General features: G+C 36.4%; 1 long non-coding RNA gene across 1 annotated transcript in view; it reads left to right on the top strand.

The window, feature by feature from the left end:
* The window catches only part of LOC308621684, a 368,756-nt gene that overhangs the window by 65,233 nt on the left and 279,094 nt on the right, over positions 1 to 24,429 (top strand). Inside the window, exon 3 of the long non-coding RNA XR_014016497.1 lies at positions 16,593 to 16,647. This is a non-coding gene — a long non-coding RNA (uncharacterized lncRNA). The remainder of the gene's footprint in view (positions 1 to 16,592; positions 16,648 to 24,429) is intronic.

Raw genomic sequence — 24,429 nt, forward strand, 5'->3', positions numbered from 1 at the left:
ATAATTCTTAGAGTGACTTTCTCAATATTGATTAAATAGTTTTATGGGGCCTTCACATTTTCTAAGCTATTTTCTAAATGTATTTACTGTAAGTGACCATTTTTCACATTGAAGAGAAAAAAAAACAATTTTAATTGACTCGAATATAGTAGATAATCATCAGGCCTTTCCCTAATATCTTTTTGTGACGCAGTTAAGTGCTTATTTTACTGCTTTTATAGGACCATTTTTTACCACTTTGTGCAGTGTATGTGTTCAGATATATGAAACCTGTTTTTAAAAGTGACATTGTACATAGCGCTACGGCTCATTCAGATTCAGCAAGATGTCAACTCAAAATCATAACAATTTATACATCATTGGAGATGGTGTTACTGATTGCATATGGAGTTTAATAGGCCTTTACTCTTAGTCCTGAAATCACAGACATTCATCTTCTCATGTTTACAACAACAACTGCAACAATAAAAATTAAATAAAGGTGTTTAGAAACATTTTTCATTCACCCAAAAGTACAACAGAGTAGAAATGGTGTGTGACAAACTTTAGGTCAAGAAGAATTAAAATTGATATGTGATAAATCATTGCAGAATGGAACCTTCAACAGAAAACAGTGAAGAATTTACTATCAGCTCTTGTCTTTGTATATGTAATTAGAGGAGGAACCATACAAGGAGTGGGTCTGGTAATTGTCAAAGTCAGTAGCTACATGACGTGAGAATATCTGGAGATGATGGCTTGTGATTGCCTTTTCACTTGTAATTCAGATATGTTGGCATCAGAGAGCAACAAGAAACATTTTGAAAATATATTATGTTCTTCAGGCTAGAATTTCCTTGGTGAATCAAATCAATATTAGCAAATTGTTCAACCAAGATGCCTCTCTACTAAGTGAATGGAAATTACTAGGTGAAATCATGGTAAATTTTAGCTACTCGCATCTGAAGAAAGCAGCGTGGCGTGATTGAAAGGGAATAGCCTTTAAAATCACACTTTCCTGGATTGGGTTCCCAAAGCTGACATTAACCAGCTATAAAACCATGGATAAATAATCTCTCTGATCCTAAGTTACTTCAGTTCTAAAAGGGGAAAAATACATACATCAATAGGCTGTTTAGGATTAACAAATTAAATTTGAAAAAAATACTGTCATTTTAATTGTAGTACAGGTTATAGGGCAGTTATTATTATTATTATTATTATCATTTCCAATAGAGGTCATAATTAGAACTAGTTCCAATATGCTCTGCATCCCAATTTACCACAGTTACCAGAAGAAGCTCAGCCTTTTCCGGTCACACTTTATCTTCATGGCTCTGTCTGTATGTCTCCTAAATTGACTCAGACTACCACAAATGAGACCCTGGCAGTAGACGTTCCACTGTGCCCTATGGAACCCATGGCCTGTCACTGGCAATATTTCCTGTATCCTCAGTATAATTAAAGTCTGACTTCACACTGACAGCTTTCAGGTCCCACACCTCCACCTTCCCCTTTTGCACCACATCTGACAAGATGATGGGAAAGCCCAGGTGCTCCATCCCTTGGCACCGGCATGGAAGTTCAAGCCATGCAAAGCCCAGGGCAGGCATGGGAGTTGTCACCCAGCAGCAACCTTTTTCCACAACATATACTAATGCCACCACCACTCTCTTCACTTAAGCTGTTAAGGATCTTGGGTGCCTGTTCAACTCTCTCCAGAAAGTCCCATTGTACGAGCAGTAAACTTTTTCATAAATTCTTGGTGCATGTGTGGCATAGTCTGGGCATCGAAACAAATTTTAGATGTATGTGTTGGAAGAGGAGTTGCACCCATTCTCCAGGAGGCGTCCACACAATGTTCAGTCTCTTCCTTATCATTTGTTTATGTTTTTGCTCTAATTGAAACCTGGCAACTTCAAGAATCCTGATCCCATTCATCCCTCTCAACTGGTGGCTATCCTTTTGCCTCATACATGCCACTGGAGGTGGAGTTTTGTCTTGGGTAATTCTCATTTCCTCTTCTAGACCATTGCTTCTTATCCTCCCTAAAACAAACAAACAACAAAAATACACCTCCGGATCCTGTGGACCAAAGACTTATGGCTTCACTATAACTTTGCTGTCATTTTTAAGGCATATTCCAAAGATAATTTATCTTGAATAGGTCCCCACCTCCTCCACTATCTTCAAACTCAAGCCACCTACATTTGACTTGGACTTTTGCAATAGCTGTCTAAGAATTGTACTGTGGTGGTCTGAATAATGGCTCCATAGATATTCATGTCCTAATTCCTGGAACATGTGAATGTTACCTCATATACCAAAAGGGACTTTACAGCTGTTATTTAATTAAGAGTCTTGAGATGGAGAGAGTATCTTGGATTATGCAAGTGGAACCTAAATGGAATCTCAAGGGTCCTTACAGGCAAGAAGCAAGAAGGTCAAAGAAGGAAGTAGGAGACAATAAAAGCAACATTTTGGATAGATGGGAGGAAAGGGGGCCACAAGCTAAGGAGTGCAGGTGACCACAAGAAGATAGAAAAGGCAAGGAAAAAGATTTTTCCCCTTGATATTAGGCCTGGGAAACTAATTTTGAACGTCTGGTCTCTCAAACTGTAAGATAGTTAATTTTTGATGTTTTCAGGTGCCAAATTTTGGCAATTTTTATAGTGGCAATAGAAAACTAATTCATTTGCCTTTTGCTGCTCTTGCGTCCTTATAATCTGCTGGTGATAAGGTATACAGTGTGTTTCTTTTAAAACACAGATGTTTCTTTTAAAACACACATTTCATTTTCCTGCTTAAAATGCTCCAGTGACTTCCCATTTCAGAATAAAACCTAAAGTCCACACCATGCCCTAAAGGCCTCAATGGTTCGGTTCTGACTACCTCTGTTTCATTACTTTCCCCTCTTTCACGCCACTTCAGCCACACTGGAATCCAGTCTCTTCCTTGGACACATCAATCGTGTGCCTGCCTCATTATCCCCTCACCTCATTACTATCTCAGCTCAAGATAGATGTTTTTTCCTTAGAGGGCACCTTCCGGACCACCGTACCCAAACAGTAGCCTCTGCCACTCTCTAACCTTTGCCCAGCTTTCCTTTGTATTCTTCTTCTATTTTTTAGCTTAGGTTGCTATTATATCACCTATTAATTTGCTTATTTTCTTTCTTTTCTTCTAGAATGTAAATTCCAGGAAGAGACCAGGGGCTTTATTTTTTTAACAGCTCTATCTCCAGCACTTAGAATAGTGTCTGCCTAATAATAGGCAATCAATACATATTTGTTGTATTAATTATTTAAACTCTTATAGTAACGATATTACTGTCTATATTTTTACATACCTAACAAGCCCCTTATGATGTTCTTAGCACTGCTTATATGCCTTACAAATTGAAATGCATTTAGTCTTCATGTCAACCCTACAAAGTAGGTACCTCTATTACGTAAATTTTATAGATAAGGGAACTGAGGGACAGAGAGGTTAAAAAATTTGCCCGAAGTCACAAAGCTTGTAAGTAATCGTCCTCCAGAGTTCATGTGTTTAACCAGCAGGCTGTGCTGTCTCTCTAGTAGTTGTATCAAGCAAACATACATTGTACTAGCCAATTGTATTTTTTTCCTAAATATAATGTACTTTTTTCTATTTAGATGTTTCTTTCAATTTTCTTTTTTTAAACCTCTTTTATTCGAGTATTTACAGATTCATAGAAAGTCATAAAGATAGTACAAAAGAGTCCTAACCCCCTTTCCCCCGGTGGTTATATCTTACATAATTAGAATACAGTATCAAGTCCAGCAATGTGACATTGGTGCAATATGTGTATAAAGTTCTATGTCATTTCATCACCTGGAGATTCCTGTAACCAGCAAACTAATCAAGATAAAAAATAATCACAATCAATACAAATATCCCTTGTGCTACTGCTTTATAATACCCATTCCCTTCCCACCACTGCCAGCCCCTGGCTACCACTAATCTGTTTTCCATCTCTATAATTTTGTTATTTCAATACGATTATATAAATAGAATCATGCATTACGTGACCTTTTGAGTTTGACTTTATTTTCTTTAGCTTAATGCCCTTGAAATTCATGTAAGCTGCCTTGTGCATCAATGGTTCATTCCTTTTTATTGCTGAGTTGTATTCCATATTTCAAATATAATTTATGATCTTTTTCTCAATATAAAATAATTAAAGTCTAAGAGAGCAACACATTAAATGCATGTTTTGAAAGGTAGAAGCAGATTCTGCTGGAAGAAAAATCTGTTCTTAAAACAGTCAAAATTAACAGAATTCTAATAGACATTACATAGACATGTTAACTTCAAAATATGACAGTTAACAATTTAGAAATTTAAGATTAATTTTAAATAAAGTTAATGTTCAGAAATGCATGCATATTTAAAAATAAAATCATGTTCCGTCACCTGTCACCAGACTATAAATTTGCAGTTGTGCTATTCAGGAGATCACTGGGTGCTGGCTAGAATGAGCACATGCACACAGCTGCCCACATGAGCCTAGGTATGTTATATAGCAGAGTATGGACAGTCACCTTCTGCATATGGAAGATGACCTCAGCCCAGATTACTTTTCTTGGCGAGGGAGGGCAGGGGTTGGAAGCCTAGGCAAGGCAGGGAGCTTCTAGAGTGCTGGGTGCTGGGGAGGGTGCAGATTGGACAATCATTGTGTTCAGATTAGTTTGAGATGGTTTGTTGCTAGACTGGTCTTTGTGTCTGTGTCAGTCCCTGTGTCCAGAGATGTCAGGTTTGGGTGTAATCAGTCTCTCCACTCTGTTGTTTTGCTCAGAAAATTTGCATGCCTAGATTAAATATATCTGCCGTGAGATGGTCTGTCAAGAGCATGAATTTTCATCATCTGAATGGCATCATCATGGTCCTGGATGAAGCCTTGCTTCCCTTTCTAAGAGCTTGACTCCATGACAGCCATAGCCAGGAACAGGATGAGGGATCACACCCTGCTCTCGTTGGAGCTCAGGCTCCCATTGCTTCAATTCTGTCTCATCAGCCTGGCTGTAAGTTTCCCAGAGTCAGCTCTAGCCATAGAGCCTTGTTTTTCTCCATAGCTGCCCAAGCTGTAGTGTTGAGGAGCCACTACTATTAGAAGCATAACAGATACAATTACTTAATAAGTCTGAGTCTCAGTTTCCTCATTTGTAAAAAGAGAGCAAATATTCTAACATGTGGTAATTGGGGTGTGGTCAATATTAAATAACCTCTGGCATGTGAAACATATAATCCATTGTCTTGCATGATAAAAGCATGCAAAATAATGTTTAAAATATATTCTGTATATTCTAAATACAGAATGCTTAGCTATGTGTCCCTTAGATTCAGCTGGAAGTATTTCTTTAACATGACCTATAAACAGTTGCATTTTTGCTGGCATAATAATCACATAAAAACCATACCAAGAGGCACCCTGGAGAAAGAAGGAAAACCACACCCAGCCCAATTTGGGGGAATACATACTAATTTTTTGTGTGTAGAAGTTATCATGATTATTATTATTGTTTCTTATGGCATTACATTGTTAGGATGTGAAAGAGTTTTTACCACAGAGTTCTAAATCTTATTTAGATTCTTAGTAGCATTCTGAATTAAATGTTATCTCAACCTATACATTTGAACTAACATAATTCTTAAGCTATAACAGTAATTGGGAAGAGAACAAAGTAAATCCATAGCAGCAGCCAAAAGAATAAGACAGGTCCATGAGTATATTTCAACACATTAAAAAAGGCAGAAAGTTGACGGAAGCCTGATAATAAGTGAAAAAAAATAGAATAATAATAATATTAATGATATGCTAGCCAGAATAATGTGGGAGGGAGCTCCAGTGAATGAACTGTAGAAAGACTTCAGTCTTGGTGTCCACAGTACTGGGTGATTAGTTTAGAAAGGGGCTGAAGTTCGGAAGTTCAAACGGAAGTTCATTGGAAAGCTGCCTATGAAACAGCTGCTCTAGGGCTTTCCTCTCCTACTCTTCACAATCCCTCTCCCAGCCCCTAGTTATTCCACTAACAGCTACCAACATCCTGGTGTTTTCTCCTGAGCAAAACCTAGAAGACATTACACTAAACATATTTTGCAGACTGTAGAGAACTAAGGCTCCCACTGTTAGCATAGACATCAAAGAATAAAACTCTTTATTCTACAATTTTGAGAGTAAATAATCTAATGGCTAGTTCTCTCTCTCTGCTGAATTCATGCTGGTTATCAAACCCTGCCGATGCATATGGCATTTCCCTATCTTCTTAGTAAGAGGAGAGATTTAACAAGAGCACAAATCCTGGCACTCCACATTAGGGCTGGTTATGGGAGAATACTAGCATTAATAATGCTGTTCTTATTCTTATGTGGATATCAAAGGGTCACCAGCAGAATGAGAAATACCTATATAAGCCAACCAAAGAAAAAAAAAACAACTGACAGGGAAGGAAGGAGACATTTGATAGTAAATAGAAGACAACTAAAAAAAAATCCTAATTACTACCATCAAAGGGAAGAATGCTATGAAAGGAGATGATCAACACATTCAGAACCCAGGTTTGTTTTTTGTTGATTTTTTTTTTTTGCAGTACGTGGGCCTCTCACTGTTGTGGCCTCTCCCGTTGCGGAGCACAGGCTCCGGACGCGCAGGCTCAGCGGCCATGGCTCACGGGCCCAGCCGCTCTGCGGCATGTGGGATCTTCCCCGACCAGGGCACGAACGCACGTCCCCTGCATCGGCAGGCGGACTCTCAACCACTGCGCCACCAGGGAAGCCCCAGAACCCAGTTTTTAAAAATACCAATAAAATAGTAAGAACTCTAAAAAGTTTGATCAAGGGAAACATAGGCATGGCAAAAAAATTTTAAATACACATATGCACACCAGTATACACACGCTTTGGAAATGAAAAAGAGTGGGTCTATCTCATAAAAACTAGCAAATGAAAGGAATGAGAAAATGTAAGTGTGCTAATATTTTCATCTTACATAATAGAATGCCAAGTGATAATGTGGAAAGTAAATGGAACATGAAGTAGTAATAGAGATTTGATTATACAAGACCTCAGACAAACTATATAAATGAGGAAGAAGAGGAAAGAAAAAGGAGGTGAGGCATAAGTTAAACTATCACCTTACATAGCAGGAGGGTTTTATCTCAATTAGGAAATAGTAGTTTAAGCTTACACTTTTAAATTACTGAAATAACCATCAGAGATTAAAATGGAACAGTAGGGTTGGCGTCGGTGGGGAAGAAGATGATGAAAGAACAAGTGTTTATTATAAGTCCTCTTGTACTATTTTTTTCACCCTGACATTTAAATATTTTAAAAACTAAAGTAAACATGCTATTTAATCAGATAGATTTAAAACAATAAAGTCAGTTAAACTGGTTACATTTAACATGGTTTGACAAAGTGCATACTAATCTGACATTTATCAGACTGATTTTGTCACTGAAGAGGCAAAATAATCACATTCATAGACTGTGTAGCCATAGCTCAAAGCTGTGTCTTCATTGTACATTGTGTAGTCTAATGAATATTTGCTGGTGTTTAGAGGATACTTTTTGTTGCATTTCACTTAAAACATGTTATTAAAATAGAAATACTTGTTTATTGTAGAAACTAAAAGGAAAAAAGAACAATAAAAATTGCTTTTAATCCAATGACTGGTCCTTTTAAATTACTATCATGCTGTAATACAGTTATTTTCCTGAGGAAGAATTCTCAGGAGGGAATTTGACATTTTATAGTACTCTGTGCATAAGCTCACATATTATTTAAAATAAAATTTATAATTTAGACGTATAAGTCATTCCAGCTCTAAGTTTTCAGTTATTGAATAATTTAGCCTTTTTTTTTTTGCTATGCAGTTTCAGAAGAGAAATATTAACTACAGCAATAGTTACACAGGAGACCTAATAAGAAAAGAAGGGAAATATTTTTTAAATAATAAATGCATGTTATTTCCATTTCAGACATATGTGGCTTTATTTGTTCATTTAAAAGTATAATTTCATTTTTTTCCTTGAATTTACAAAATAAACATTAGGGAAAAATTGAAATTTAGTCTGATTCTTTGACATTCTACCGTTGGATCATATGCCAGTTTAATAGGCCTGTGAACAATTAACAGATACATCACTGGAAATGAAAACAAAGTAATCATCATCGCAATGATATAATTTTTCCTAATTTTTTGGTGTCGATTGAGTTAGTATTTGCAACAGACCTCTTTGTCATCATAATACTCTTCTATGAAGATTTGCTGTTGACCATATCACTTGATTTCCAGATCATCTGGATTTTTAAATCCATGAAATTCCATAAATCATGAATTGTAAGACAAGCACACTGCTGAATGCTGAAGATACAAATGTACATAAACATAGTATTTTTCCTCAATTAAAAGAAAAGCATAAATATAAATTGATGTAGAAGTGTCTAAATAAAGTTCATATATGTTCTTAGGAGAGAGGGGTTACTAAAACCTGGTTCCCTACTAAAGCTTCTTACAGGATGTTGGGAAGCAGAATGAAAAGTAGATTAAGAGAACTTGCTCGGAAGAGAGAAGAGTAAGTGGCACGAGGTAGTGACAAGGCAGATATAACTTCTTTATATTTGCGCTGAAAAGTTTTTAAGCCTGTGCCTCTCAGAATTTTATGGAAATATGAATCCCATGGGCATCTGGTTAACCTGTGGGCTTGAGTCCGCCAGTGTGTGGGTGATCTGAGATTCTGTGCATGAAACAAGCTCCCATGTGAGGCCTGTGCTGCCGGTCCCAGGACCACGATTGGTTTAGTCACGGCTGATTCCACAGAGATTCAAAGCAAATGTTTTGAACTGTGTGCGTATTTACTGAAGCAACGGAGAAGGTCATGTGTAGGAAAATGATTCAGGGAAAAGCTCTTCCTCTCTCTGGGGTCTCCAGTTTCTCAGTTGTTTGCACTTACCTTCCCTAACTGACTTCCAGGGAGCAGGTTCTGCTTAAGTCCTTAAGTCCTCCTTATACACTGATGCTTGCCTTTGCCCTACCACTCACTTTTCAAAAAGTGATTCTTCCAGTTTCCAGGAAACTGTGGCTTGTTTATTTTATAAGCATTTGCTTATTTCACCTCTACCTACTAAAATAGGCATCACTCTCCTCAACTAGTTTCAGTGCTGTTGTTTTAACTTCAACTTGATGGTTAATACAGCTTTTACTCTAGCTACTTCCAACCAGTCTATATGTATTGCCTGTAACCCAGACCTGAAAATATGTGATCCAATATAGGTGGTCAATTAGTTACATGTTAAACACATTTGATGGGGTATTTCTTGATATGGTGATCTAACCATTGACTTTACCAGTTATGTCTTAGTGCATAAGAAAATGATTACCTTTGAAATATTTAAAATGTAGGTTTTATTGCTCTGCATTCAAAATTTTTTATTCAGTACCTCTGCTGTAAGACTGAAGAAACTGCATTTTTAATTAGCACCTAGATGAGTCTGATTTTGTGTGAACCTCTCCTAGGGAGGTACCATTCTCTTGGAACACCAGGACATCAGGACAGTTGATGAGCATGAATAGAGATATCTGACAACCTCTCTGCAGGTAGTGATTCTTGAAAATGGGATGTTATCAATTTGAAGCAATTGGAAGAACTATAATTGAGATTGCATTAATGATCTGACCATAAACCTAATGAGTTATTTTGTTATTAACAAACAAAGAAAGGAAGAAATTGACCTTCAAATTGGGTTCATTTTGGACTCTAAGGTAGAATGTCATTCAACTAAATGCTCATTATACCTGATCCTTAGATGAAAGGTAGTTTTTCCCCAAAATATATTAAAAAATGTTATGTTAATTTCACATGTTCAGCACTGGATAATGCTAAGATGTCAAAATGTCTCTGGAATAGGAAACTAACTAATGTGTACACTAGAAATATTGCAAGTAAGAGATAATTGCCATTGGGAATTTGCATGAACCTGAATCTTAAATAGTTCTTGTGCTAAAGCTGGTCTCTAAAAATAGAAATTTGAGAACAGAGAATAGGGCCTCCATGAGGTATTATACTAAATTAAACTAACCAATCATTAATTTTAGAAACATCGATCAAAGATAAATCCCTTATTAGAGCAGTATTGAATATGGCAACTTTACGTCACTGTGTATCAATCACCAATTCCTCTGTAAGGGGCCATTACCCAACTTAATGACCATTTACCCAATTTAAAACTATAATTAAGAATTTTCAAGTATAGTCAATCTGTGACTACATTTTTATACATTATAATGTCTAGTGACAAATATGAAGTTTTTAAAAATATTTAACTTTCATTAAATGAGAAATTATTGTCCTTACTCTGAGTATAGTGTAGAACGAGATGAGTAACTAGTATAAGATTTAAACAAAAAATAACATCTTTCTCCCTCCAAGTCTACTTTAGAGCTATGTTTTTCTTGTATCGAGTCCTACAGATCAATAATATACAAATTCCAAAGTGATTGTGAAATGTATTTCATATTCTAGTTAGTTAATGGTCCAATGAGAAATTTAATGATGGGGTTTTTGTTCATTTATTTATTTTCAGAATTTTAGAAATTATTTTTAAGATAATAAAAAATGTTCCTATGGAGAATATGACATAAAGTATAACAAATGACATTTAACTACTTTTTAAAATACTGGGAATGCTTAATAACTACAGAAGTCAAAATTTCCCCTTTGAATTTAAATAAAATTACCAGAATGTTCCATTTGGTTATAATGTAGACTTAAGAGAATTACTGTCACTCTGAGGTACTGGAACTTTGCAGTATAGTGATCACCAGGGAGAGAATTGCTCAGTGGGTTTCAAGGAGCTGCAAGTCAGTAAAGCAGGGCAATAAGACAATTGGAAATAAGAATAATAATACCAGTAGCTAAATGCACTGCCATTAATGTGCCCAGCATATAATAGAATATTTAGTAACATCTACAGATGAGCTCTTCTCTGTATATAATTTTTCATCTAATTTCCCAACAACCCTATTATCCCCATTTTACAGATAAGAAAACTGGAGCCCCAAAACATTACATAACTTTCCCAATTCAACTGCTAATCTGTGATAGAAGCAGGTGTTGACTTCAGATCCATCTGATATGAAAAGTTTATGCTCTTAATCACTATTAGGGAATAGAGAAAATTTGTGAAGTCTGACTACTTTTGAACATCCCTTAAATCTTTCATAAAAACATGTAAAATTGGTAGTCAAAATACCACTCTTCAATATTCATGATCAGGCCAGTATTTCTTATGTATTGGATTAGACGACTGTTTATTTGGTGGTGGGTGAGGTGGGTTTTTGTTGGTCTTTATCCCAAATAGATTAGATAGACAGATATTTAACTAGTAGAATCACACACTGTATAGCAAGACATTCACATTCTGGAAGGCACATGCAAACTGAGGCAAATTAGAGGAATCATAAATTTACATATGCCATCCATTGCTTGCTCTGAGGTTGAATACTTTTAAGGGCTTTATTAGAAGAACTCATCAGCACTAAGTAACTACTTTCCTTCTCTTGCCTATACTCTCCAAGTCCTTTCGTTCCATTGGCATACATTTTATGCACCTATGAAATACTTCTACTGAACCCTTTATTGGAAGCACGATACAAAGCACTATGAATAAGAACATAGGAGAAAAATTTCCTCCTGAAGTAGGGATCTAATTTAGCCAGCATTTGTTTGTAAAAAGCTCAACATTAACCACCATCTACAGTCTGAGTAGTGACCTAGGTACTGGTGATGTAGGTAGATGGTCCCTACTTTAAGGGGAACTTAGTTCAAGTGACAGCCAGATAAAAAGACAATTTCAAGTTCAATGTAATAAAGGCTATAATAGGAATCCATGCAGGGTACCAAGACAGCACAAAAGAAAATCTCTTAATCCAGGTAGAGGGAGAAGTGTGACCACCCAGAGTAGAGTCTCAACATGAAAAGTAATATTTTGGAAGAAAAAGGGCCAGAGGCATGCGCTTTCTGTCTGGACAAGGACCAGTCCTGAAATTCAGGTACACTGACTGCCCTTTAGTAGGATGGTATGTAGGTTGAAGCTGTGGATAGTATGGATGTATAGAAGTTAGTTTTATATTTTGACTTAAAATAGATTAAAAATATTGATAAGCCAAACATAATTTTAAAGTATATAATGATATAAAAATGTGCTGTTATCTTCTGAAGCTTCTGGATTGGTAAACACATTGACGTGCTGAGAGGGTGATGCACCCAAGGCAGGGCATGCCTCCCCCCATCCCCAAACATTTTTCTGTACATCTCTTCCATTTGGCTGTTCTTAGTTTTTGTCCTTTATAATAAACCAATACAGGTAAGCCACACACACACACAAAAACCCAACTCCCTATGTTACTTATCATGTGAAAGTACTGCTTATTGAATTTATTTTGATCAGAAAATATTGGTATCAGTATAGACTCAAGCTACTTGCAGAAGCAGCTATAATCCTGTCTGATGACTTTTTTCTTCAGTTAACTGGCCACATGTGTCATTGCCTGACTCATAGCAAGGTATTGTGATGCTTGAGAATGATTTAGAGTTTTAACCTACTTCAGAGGAGATCATGTCTCCAAACGCCACAAAGAATGCCATCATTATATTAATGAAATTCCCATTAGAGGGTTCTTGGGATGATAAAGTGGCAACAAGGATTAGCATTTCCAGGAGAAGCATTACATTTTCATGACAACCATTCTCCCCTGTGTTTCAAAAGAATGGAAGGTGGTCCCCAAACAAGGAATTGTTAAGACAGGAGCCAGGCTTTCAACTTGGCTGATTGGACATGGTAGTTTTCTGCCTTTTATTGGATGAGATATTTTAAAGTTCTCTGACTATAATAACAAACTACCTTTTACTTATGTCATTGGTCTTCTGAATTTCATGGTTTACTTTTTACTGTATTGTGTGGATGGTAAGCTCTCTCCCAGAACGTTAGATGGTATGCTGAGAGAATTCACTGCTGCATAATTTATTCTCAGGGAGTGTAGTACTAGCCCAGACAAGAGGAGTAAAAAAGAAAAACATAGTGATAGAAGTGCTTCTATCTGTTAAGGTACCAATAAGAGGAAAGTCTTACCAAAGAAAAGTAGAATTTCCAAAAATTGTGCTATAAGAGCAAAAGTCTAGTTTATGCTAAACCACAAAATTTCCTCAGCAGGTCACTGACTGGGGAAACAAATGGAAATATAGATTTCTTCTTGTCAGTAAGTGCATAATTAATCAAGTTACTTGGCTGTCTTTTCTCTACTTAAATGGTACCAAACTGGCAATTGTTTATTTTTTCTATTTAAGTTCAATCGATGTTTTGGCTTGCTTTATTATTTCTTCCCTCCCTCTTCTATTCCTTCCAACCAAATGTTCTTTTTGATGGACTTAATATTTTATTCTGTAGCTGAAATGGCACTATTTTTCTGCCAAAAATTTAGTTAGTAGGCGCCATTGTGGACTTAAGGAGCATTCTAACTCCAAGACTAATTAAGAATTCAGTCAGTAATCAGTTTCATTCCTCCCAGAAGTGCCAGTTTCCATCTCCACTGAGGCCAGAATCTTACAGAATAAATGGTGTCTTCTCTCAATGCCTTTACAGAGTTAGGAGGCAGCCCTCCCTTATCTAGACCAGTATTACCAACTAGAAACATAATGCAAGCCACATAGGAAATTAAAAATTTTTTAGTTGTCACAGTGAAAAAAAGACATAGGTGGTATAATTTTAGTAAGCTCTTTTATTTAACCCAGTATATCCAAAATATTATCATTGCAGCAAATAATCAACATAAAAAATTATCGAGATATTTTGTGGTCTTTTTTTGTTTTTAACTAAGTCTTCAAAATTCAGTGTGTATTTTATACTTCCTGTACATCTCAATTCATACTAGCCACATCTTAGGGGCTCAGTAGCCACCTGTAGCTAGTGGCTACCATAGTGTACAACACAGGTTCAGAGGATGGTAATATTTTCAGAGAAGAGTGTTCACGTGCATTTAACAAACACATATAATCCTATGTCTTCAAATTGTCTTCCACAAGATTAATAGAATTTAATAAAATAGCAAATAAATCAGAAATATTATATTTACATGATGATATTTATAGGGATATGTACCAAAAGGTGGTATCACTTATTTCATTAAGAGAAAAAGAAATTAAACAAAAAATGAAATCCAAAGTGTTATTAATTTAAAAAATATATTATTTAAATTACATTTCATATAAAGCAACAAAGGGAATAGAGCTATGTTATGATTTGTCAACTGCCTCTCTCAGAATATAATTACAGATGATTTCTAAATAACACATTTTTAGCTTAAAGGTTACAAGGCCATGTGCACTTCTATTAAAAAATATCCTCCCTAACCTTAAATCTATATTTTCTGCCTTTCTTGACTCTGACCCTTCTGCCACTACTACCTGTATCATCTCTCTTTTTCGCAAGCAGCAGTGTGGGCCCAGAAGATAAGGAAGACAAATTTGTAATTAAATCTTCTGTGAAATGGAGAGCCAAATCTATGACAGAGAGAGGGGGAGAAATGTTTGTACAGGGTTGTTCATGGTAGTCAAAATAGATATTTTGTTTGCATTAGAATTCTCTGATAATTACTTTTTAAATGCTTGTAATTGTTTTAGAGCTGCACTGCCACTCACTCATGGAGAGAGTCTTTAGTAACTGCACAGGGTGCATGAAGCATCAGAGAGCTACCAGAACTAGTTAAAGAGATGCTTTTATAACATAAATCCAAAAGCTTTCTCTTCAAAACTCTGAAGCAACTAATCTTTCACTCCCTCTGACCACTCAAGTCAGTGGAGGGAAAGTCAGTTAAATTGATTCTTTGGCTGAAGGGAGTGAATGTTCATGGGCATAATTGTGGCTTCAGCTGGAAAGTGATTGACCGTATTCATAGTACAGATGCTGTAAGTAAAGTGGAAAAAAGAAGCAATTAGATGTATGGTTCAGATTTGTAAATGCATTTATCTGACTATTTGGGTAACTGCATTAGTGTTCCCACTTAGTTATGCGTATGAAGACCCAGCCTCCTATAGAGAGGTTTGGGTAGGGGCAAGGGGGTGGAGGAAGTAGCCAGGGAGCCATGAACTTCAGTGAAATAGGAACCAAAAGTCAACAAAAGAGCAGAAATGAAAACACATCAGCACAGAGAATGAAAAGCAAACAGAATGGACCAGAATAGCTTAAATTGAAGCAAAGGTCAGTAGGACTGAGGTAATTGGTAGAAAAATAACACACCTGTTTCTCCAAATTTTCTCCTCCTCCTCTTTTTCATAGTATTTCCTTTTCTATCTAAATTGTCCATAAGGACATATAAGGCAAACAATTCATATACAACCTTCAAAGCAACAATTTATACTAGAGTGATTAATGTTTACCAAGGTCTTAGTTTTATTTTGATAAAGCTCTGTCAAAAACAATTTTAGAGAGTAATTCAGTAAATCTCACTTGTATTCTATTAATAATTAGCATATTAGGTAGCAAAAAATTACATCTATCTATCTTATCTACCTATTTACCTACCTACGTACCTTTCTCCTCAAATGTATGTATTAGATGATAAAGCAGCCACTTCAGAGATGCTTTATTTAAAAGAAGAGTCTACTTTAAATAAACTGATTCTCAGTTTTGATTGCTTTTTCAAAATATTTCTCTTGGGGACCAAGCACCTAATACCACCTGTCAACCCTTAATTTTCTTCATACAGATTCTACTCTTTCATTAATATATGGCTTAAATATAAACAAACATAGTTTATTGTTAATTTCATAATCTTAGATGAATTTTGGTTGCAAAACTCATTCTACCACTAACTAATTGTATGACCTTGGGTAGATCTTTTTTCAGTCATTCTATGCCTCAGTTGCTTTATTTGTAAAATGGGGAAAATATCCACAATATAGAGTTGGCGTGAAGACTTAATGATACTCAATAAAGGACAGATACAAATGCATGACTATTTACTACTTTTCAGTGCTCACAGGAAATTCATTATACACTCTGTTCAGTGCTGTGGTTATTTATAACATGTTCCTTCTTCCCTACACATTGGCTTCCATAGGGCAGAGACTGCATCTCAGTGGTCTGTTTGTGCTGTCTGCCTTGTCCCTTAGTACAATTCCATACAACGTTGCATGAATGTTCCCTCTGCCTAGAATTGCCTCCCCTTACTTTGCATGTTAAATACTCCTTTTCCTCATTCAAAAATCACCTTTAGCCCCTCTTCTCTGAAAGTCTTTTGATGCCCTCAGCAACAGAAGCACTCCTTGCTCCGTGTCTCTATTGTCCCTTGTCTATATCCCCTTTGTATCCATCAGCCCATATGTTTTATGGGTCCAGTTGTCCCATGGGGAATGCACTGAGTCTTTTAAAGCTTTTTAAAAACATTTTAATATAATTAATTATAAAATTAAAAGCTAATACTTACATAGTGCTTCTAAGTACTAGGTAATATTCTAACTTCTTAACATATATTAAATTATTTACCCCTAAGGCAACTCTGTGATATAAATATTATTACTGTCCCTATTTTACAGATGAGAAGCCTGAGGAGCAGAAAGATTAAGAAGCCTTCCTAAGACCACACTTTGAGTAAGTGATGGAGCTCATTCCATGGTTTGGAATAAGAGCCCGTGTTTCTTACTTCTTTAATCTAATGTGTTTCTGTCTTTTATTACCTGATACATAGAATGTTTTATAGGTTTTGGTTGAAAGAATGAATTAAAACAAGGAGTTATGGGTGCACAGGCACAATCAGCTAAAGAAAATTCTGCCCTGATATAGTGAGAAAGTCCAATAAAATACGCTCATTGTGTGGTTGAAGTAGGCTTTAAAACATTCTCAGTATGTGGTTGAGACAGGGGTTAGAGACTCACATTTTTTATTGTGCGTTGCCAAACTTGTGGTGGCATATTTAGGAAGCAATCATTATTTCTCTGCTGCTTACCAATATTGGATCAGACAAATGGGTAGCTCAAGAATGTCAAGTTAATGGAAGCCAGGAACCAACAGTTGTACATATAGAGGAATTCTGGCTTGTTGTTTTCATAATATTTGGTCTGAATTGCCAATGATTTCTGGGGTGTGTGTGTGTGCGCGCGTGCACACGTTTTACTACACAGAAGTTCTTCTGTTTTGCCTCTTAGAGACCTAAAGGAAGAATAATTTTGTCAGAAACTATTAATTAATGTGTATTGTTGCCCTAAAGGATTTTACAGTGTAACTGGGGAGAGGAGACTAAATCATATGAATCAAAAAAGAAATGAAATCTTCAGCTAACGTAGTGCTGGAGTCTGGTTACAAACACAAAAGGAGATCAGAGGAGAGAGGCGTCTTCACGGAGGAGAGACTCTTAAACTATTTCTTAAGGACATGTCATGTTGGGTCAGGTAGAGAGGAAGCAAGGGAGGAAATAAGTGGCATGGCTGCTTGACAGGTTTCAGAAACGAAGCAAAAGCACTCACGAAGGCAGAATTCTGTATTTGAGGGCTATAGGTATTTGAGTCTGTGTTTGACAGTTAGTCAGAAGCCAGACTGTTTTCAGGACATATTTCACAGATGTTTTGCAGAGAGAGTTGCAAAAAGTTGTCTTTCACCACTGACAGTAATTATAATAACAGTTCTTTGTACGGCCAGTGTTTTGAACCTGAGTCACTACATACTTTTTCATATATTCACTACATTTCATTTCCATCACTTCGAAACACTACCACATTTTCTTTCTCTTAAACTAAGATTTTTTTAAAGCAGATATTAAATGAGCACAGATGGTGCAGGCAGGTTCCTTAGGGCTTGTTAACTAGATGGCAATTCCTAAATCTTCTCACAATCCAGCCAGCCAAGGGAGAGGAGGAAACAGTTGATCAATAGTGACGTAGCTTTACAGAGGGCTAAATAAGAAAAAATAGACTTAAATTGTACTAAGACATTTATGTTAGACATACAAAGGAATTTCTTGATGGCCAGGGAAATTAGATACTAAAATAGGATACCATTGCAGCTAGTGGAATCGCTTTTCTGGAAAAATCATCGAACACTGAATAGACGATATATTCCAAAGTGTTTGTTCACTGACTTGCCTGGCTCGGATGGCAGACCTCTTAGAATCCAAGCTTCTGTGGTATGACTCGATTCTGTACTTTGTCTGAGAGAATGCACTCCCTTTTACTTATCACAGGTTCTCATATATTCTAACTTTTTTAAGTAGCAAGATCCATGGCTGATTGCTTTTTTTAACAAAGCTAATTCTCATATAAATATAAATGTAGATACAGACATAATGAAAAACATGTATGTGTATATATGTGCACACACGTACATTTTTGAATGTACAAAGAAACAAAGTATTCCTAACATAATAAATATGAATTCATTTAAATCATTTATCATAAAGCATAATTTCTGACACTTTGATGCTCGATTCATGTTTGAATTGATTGAATATGTTTTTAACACCCACCAAGCTCTCAGACTGGGAAAAGGCTGGTTGATAAATGAAATATGACACAGATCTTGCTTTAAAGAATGTTTTAGATCCACACAGTGTTGAAATATGTGTAGGTCAAAATGGTTAAATCTAAGTGATTATTAGTTGGCTCAACCTCATACACCCTAATGGAGGGGAAATGAGACAAATACACACAGAACAGTTAAATCATGGTAGAAGAGAACACATGAGTAAATGTTTTGTTGAGCATTAGAGACAAGAGTGCTCAGAAGTTCAAAGAAAACAGAGATCAATGGAGACTGCAGCAGTCTGGGTAATAAATGTTCATTGATCTGAATTGACTTGAATTGTTTGTCCAGTTCCATTGAGACAAATCTCGCTTTCCACTTTGGGGCCCTATCTCTCCCTGCTTAAGGGTCTAGATACCAAAGTGAGTAATAACATGGCACTTGATTCAGTGAATCATTCAGCAGAGTATTTCCATGGCAGACACTGGTGCTAAGTACCTGGGGGAATATGAAAAACAAATGAGGTCTGATCTCTGCCCTTGAAGAGCTTCCAATTTTGTTGATTAAATATGACTGAATACATGGAACAAAGTTAAGAAGCATATAAACACTATTGAGCGGTGTGATTCAGAGAGTCACACTAGAGTTGAATGGGGAGAGAAATCATTGTGGACTAATGTGATCAGTGAAGGCTTCCCAGAAGTTTGATTTATCTAGGTATCAAAGAATGGACATACATTTAATTGATAGAGTAAGGGCAGCAGTGCACTTGAAAACTGACCACAAATCTGACAATAACTCTTTTCTGGAAATAAGCCGAACATTTTCAAACTCTATTACTGAAAAACGGTTGCATTTTTTTCCTATACACAGTTCCATTCAGTATTCATTCATCCAGCTATGTTGAATAAAAGTTCAGTCACACTTTTTAGTGAACTTAATTTTTTTTTAACAGTGCTGTTTGACCATAAAAGTTCAGTTTCCAGAGAATTTGTCTTTGATGGTATCTTAAGAAGCAATTGTATAGGATTCTGAATAAAGGTTTGTAGTCAGTAATGAAAGGGAAGAAGTATATTAGGGACTACCAAAAACCAGTTATGAAGCAGCAAAAGAAAATTGGACAACTGATTAGATCAGGGGTCCTGAATCTACTGGTATCTATTCAGGGCTCAAGGTTGATTCTAAGAACCTGGGTAAATTGTTAACAACTGTTATTTCTAAAGGACTCCATAATTGCCTATGTGTCACTGAGCTTAGTCAGAACATCAGTGAGACTTAAATATTCTATTACATGATGGAACAAAACCCCAGTTAAAAAACATACATCAAATCAAGTAAGAAATTCAAAGATCAGAAAGTTGGTGAGAGATGAGACCATATTCTCTATTGAGGCAAGTCAGGAATCCTATTCAATGCTGGTCATGTTGCCCAAGTGGGTCTTAGTAACTGGTTCCCCCAGAGAGTTCCATTTACCTTGGTTTTAAGCATAATCCTTTAAGCCAGTTATATTTCAATAACTAAGTTTGTATATCATGATTGCTTTCAATTTCATTTTTCAATTTACCTCTTTTTCTGTACTTTTTCCATCTTCCTTCCACCCACGCAAATTTCTTTATAAACACTTGTTATACGCAAGCTACTCTCTTAGGAAATACTTAGAGACAAGGTCCCAAATAACAAATTTATACTTGCATCTGTAATCATGGAAATCATTTTTTATTAAATCCTAGTACAAAACAGTCATTCCAAAATGTGCACAATGTCTATTGGATATAAAGTACACATGTTTCTATTGGATATAAGGTGCCCACGTGTGTCTGTTAGATACTCTTGCTTATTTTACATTAGTGCATACAGCTCCATTAGTGTTTCTAAGACAGGATAAAGTTAGCTTCCTGCTCATTACAAAGCAGATGTAATTTAGAAATACAGACGTTTATTAAAGAGGAAGAATATGAAGTTTCTCCCAATTTTTAAGGGTGAAAGAAAGAAATATGCTCTAAAAATGGTCTAAGTCCAGCATTATTAATATATTCCCATACTGTATAATTAAAAAGCCTCAGGACTAGATGTCAAAGCACAGACTCACAGCCAGAGTGCCTGGGCTTGTATCTGTCACCTCCACTTATTATTAGCTTGCCTTGTGACAGTTATTAATCCTTTATGAGATTTTGTCTTTTTATCCATAAAGTGGGCTTAACAGGTATACTATCCATTTTATATGGTTATTAAATGAAGGTACTATTAGATAGTGCTTGGAGTATAGTAAATACTCAAAAGTTATTATCAGTGTCATTCAAAGTATTGTTACTGTTCTTAGCAACTCCTCCTACTTCCTCAGTGTTTTCAGTGTCCAGTCAGAGTGGGAGGCTTGAGGATGAGGTTTTGTAAGGTGAAAAATTGATAGAGATTAAAGAATTTTTTGAGATGGTTGGCTACCAATGAATAAAAAGGACTTGTGTTTCAGTAGAGTTTGTACCCCTCAGCATCACTTGGGACTGAGCCTAAAAAGTAGCAGGTGATTAATAATAATACTGTTCATTTCCATAGTGCTCGGAACTCTCTTTCCTAAGGAATTTGTTCATTTTTCCACATGAAAAAGTTATGAAGAGATAATGAAATACACAGCATTTGCTTAATACTTACTGTTATGATGTAATTTTAAATATATTATTTCCTTTGCCTCTCTTCTGTAATATTAAATGAGGTATGAAAGGGAGAATACCTAGCATCGTGGTAGTTACTAAGTTCACTCTCAGTATAATGATAGTTTCCTGCCTTCCTTTCTAGATGAAAGTCAGAACCCAGAGATAACACAGAAGGTACTTCAGAAAGAGCCCTGTGTGTGAAAGAAGGATGTCGTGTCCCAGTTTGGGGCCTTGTAGACATTTAGGCTTTCAGAGGAATACCATAAGCTTATTTTTTTAATTAAAAAAATCAAAGTTTAAATTTTCTTCTATAAATACTCCATTATGGTTTTTTCTACAAGCAATCCCACACTGAATTAGAAATCAGTACCATGTGTATACAGCTGTCATATTTTTCCATTTTACAACTGAATCAACTGTGGCCCAGAGACTTAGAGGGACCCCAGTAGAGATAAAAGCTATTGTCATGAGTTATTTGTATATTAAAACTATTCTGGTTAATTTTTTTTTCTTAAAGATTTAATTATTTTTAATTTTTGACTGCATTGGGTCTTCATTGCTGTTTCTCTAGTTGTGGCGAGCGGGGGCTACTCTTCATTGTGGTGCACTTCTCCTTGTGGTGGCTTCTCTTGTTGCGGAGCACGGGCTCTAGGCATGTGGGCTTCAATAGTTGTGGTGCGTGGGTTTAGTAGTTGTGACACTCGAGCTCTAGAGCGCAGGCTCAGTAGTTGTGGCGCGTGGGCTTAGTTGCTCCGCAGCACGTGGGATCTACCCGGACCAGGGATGGAACCCGTGTCCCCAGCATTGGCAGACAGATTCCCATCCACTGCGCCACCAGGGAAGTCCCTCTGGTTAATTTTGGATAAATAAAAATAATTAACTATTTTTCAAAATATACTGTGTATCTATATGTGTGAAATCCCTGTACCATGGGGATATAAGCAAGGATTGGATACCTCAGAATGCAGTAACTCAACATAATTCTCAATACCTCCATCTGCAAGGAAAAGCAATACTTTCTTTTTTTTTTTTAGCATTTTTATTGGAGTATAATTGCTTTACAATGGTGTGTTAGTTTCTGCTGTATAACAAAGTGAATCAGCTATACATATATCCCCATATCTCCTCCCACTTGCATCTCCCTCCCACCCCTCTAGGTGGTCACAAAGCACCAAGCAGATCTCTCTGTGCTATGCAGGTGCTTTCCACTAGCTATCGGTTTAACATTTGGTAGTGTTTATATGTCCATGCCACTCTCTCACTTCATCCCAGCTTACCCTTCACCCTCCCCGTGTCCTCAAGTCCATTTTCTACATCTGCGTCTTTATTCCTGTCCTGCCCCTAGGTTCTTCAGAACCTTCATGAACCTACTAATGTGGTACATGACTCTTTTTGAATTACGGTTTTCTCAGGGTATATGCTCAGTAGGGGGATTGCTGGGTCATATGGTAGTTCTCTTTTTAGTTTTTTAAGGAATCTCCATACTGTTTTCCATAGTGGCTGTATCAATTTACATTCCCACTAACAGTGCAAGAGGGTTCCCTTTTCACCACACCCTCTCCAGCATTTATTGTTTGTAGATTTTTTGACGATGGCCATTCTGACTGGTGTGAGGTGATACCTCATTGTAGTTTTGATTTGCATTTCTCTAATGATTAGTGATGTTGAGCATCCTTTCATGTGTTTGTTGGCAATCTGTATATCTTCTTTGGAAAAATGTCTCTTTAGGTTTTCTGCCCATTTTTGGATTGGATTGTTTGTTTTTTTGATATTGAGCTGTATGTGCTGCTTGTAAATTTTGGAGATTAATCCTTTGTCAGTTGCTTCATTTGCAAATACTTTCTCCCACTCTGAGGGTTGCCTTTTCATCTTGTTTACGGTTTCCTTTGCTGTGCAAAAGCTTTTAAGTTTCATTAGGTCACATTTGTTTATTTTGGTTTTATTTCCATTTCTCTAGGAGGTGGGTCAAAGAGGATCTTGTTGTGATTTATGTCATGAAGTGTTCTGCCTATGTTTTCCTCTAAGGGTTTTATAGTGTCTGGCCTTACATTTAGGTCTTTAATCCATTTTGGGTTTATTTTTGTGCATGGTGTTTGGGAGTGTTCTAATTTCATTCTTTTACAAGTAGCTGTTCAGTTTTCCCTGCACCACTTACTGAAGAAGCTGTCTTTTCTCCATTGTATATTCTTGCTTCCTTTGTGAAAAATAAGGTGACCATATGTGTGTGGGTTTACTTCTTGGCTTTCTATCCCATTGCATTGATCTACATTTCTGTTCTTGTGCTAGTACCATACTGTCTTGATTACTGTAGCTTTGTAGTATAGTCTGAAGTCCAGGAGCCTGATTCCTCCATCTCCGTTTTTCTTTGTCAAGATTGCTTTGGCTATTTGGGGTCTTTTGTCTTTCCATACAAATTGTGAAATTTTGGTTCTAGTTCTGTGAAAAATGCCAATGGTAGTTTGATGGGGATTGCATTGAATCTGTAGATTGCTTTGGGTAGTAGAGTCATTTTCACAGTGTTGATTCTTCCAATCTAAGGACATGTATCATCTTTAATTTCTTTCATCAGTGTCTTATAGTTTTCTGTATACAGGTGTTTTGTCTCCTTAGGTAGGTTTATTCCTAGATATTTTATTCTTTTAGTTGCAATGGTGCATGGGATTGTTTCCTTAATTTCTCCTTCTGATCTTTCGTTGTTAGTGTATAGGAATGCAAGAGATTTCTGTGCATTAATTTTGTATCCTGCTACCTTACCAGATTCATTGATTAGCTCTAGTAGTTTTCTGGTAGCATCTTTAGGATTCTCTATGTATAGTATCACATCATCTGCAAACAGTGACAGCTTTACTTCTTCTTTTCCGATTTGGATTTCTTTTAGTTCTTTTTCTTCTCTGATTGCTGTGGCTAAAACTTCCAAAACTATGCTGAATAATACTGGTGAAAGTGGGCAACCTTGTCTTATTCCTGATCTTAGAGGAAATGGTCTCAGTTTCTCATCATTGAGAAAGATGTTGGCTGTGAGTTTGTCCTATATGGCCTTTATTATGTTGAGGTAAGTTCCCTCTATGCCTACTTTCTGGAGGGTTTGTATCATAAATGGGTGCTGAATTTTGTCAAAAGCTTTTTCTGAATCTGTTGAGCTTATCGTATTTTTTTTCCTTCAATTTGATAATATGGTTTATCACATTGACTGATTTGCATATATTGAAGAATCCTTGTATTCCATGGATAGACCCCACTTGATCATGGTATATGATCCTTTTAATGTGCT

The sequence above is a fragment of the Mesoplodon bidens genome (assembly GCF_964165515.1).
Source record: "Mesoplodon bidens genome assembly, chromosome: 8".
NCBI classification, from domain to species: domain Eukaryota; kingdom Metazoa; phylum Chordata; class Mammalia; order Artiodactyla; family Ziphiidae; genus Mesoplodon; species Mesoplodon bidens.